Below are 607 nucleotides of genomic sequence, written 5' to 3'. Positions count from 1 at the left end.
ATATATATATATATATATATATATATATATATATATATATGTATATATATATATATATATATATATATATATATATATATATATATATATATATATATATATATATATATATATATATATATATATATATATATATATATATATATATATATATATATATATATATATATATATATATATATATATATATATATATATATATATATATATATATACATATATATATATATATATATACATATATATATATATATATACATATATATATATATATACATATATATATATATATATATATATATATATATATATATGGAGAGCTGAACAAGCAGAGTCTAAGCCGTAGCAGGTTCCACAGTATTTGATCAACTTTATGGTACCGTTTGCAGAAACAGAGACTAGCAACACTCGAGGAGGTGGTAGCGAGCCACATTACATTTTCTGGAGTTCTACCACCAATTGTACCAGTCATGCCTAATGAAGAGATAATACCAATGATTTCATCATCACCATAACTAGTTGTTGATAGAATCGCATAGCACGAGGTTTGGCTCTGAAAGAATAGGAAGGATATCAGACACTGAGAACACCATAGTCCAGGGCACAC

The sequence above is a fragment of the Asparagus officinalis genome, chromosome 4 (assembly GCF_001876935.1).
Source record: "Asparagus officinalis chromosome 4, Aspof.V1, whole genome shotgun sequence".
In the NCBI taxonomy this organism is placed as follows: Eukaryota; Viridiplantae; Streptophyta; class Magnoliopsida; order Asparagales; family Asparagaceae; genus Asparagus; species Asparagus officinalis.
The sequence above is the reverse complement of the archived record's forward strand: the minus strand, read 5'-3'. Positions refer to the sequence as shown.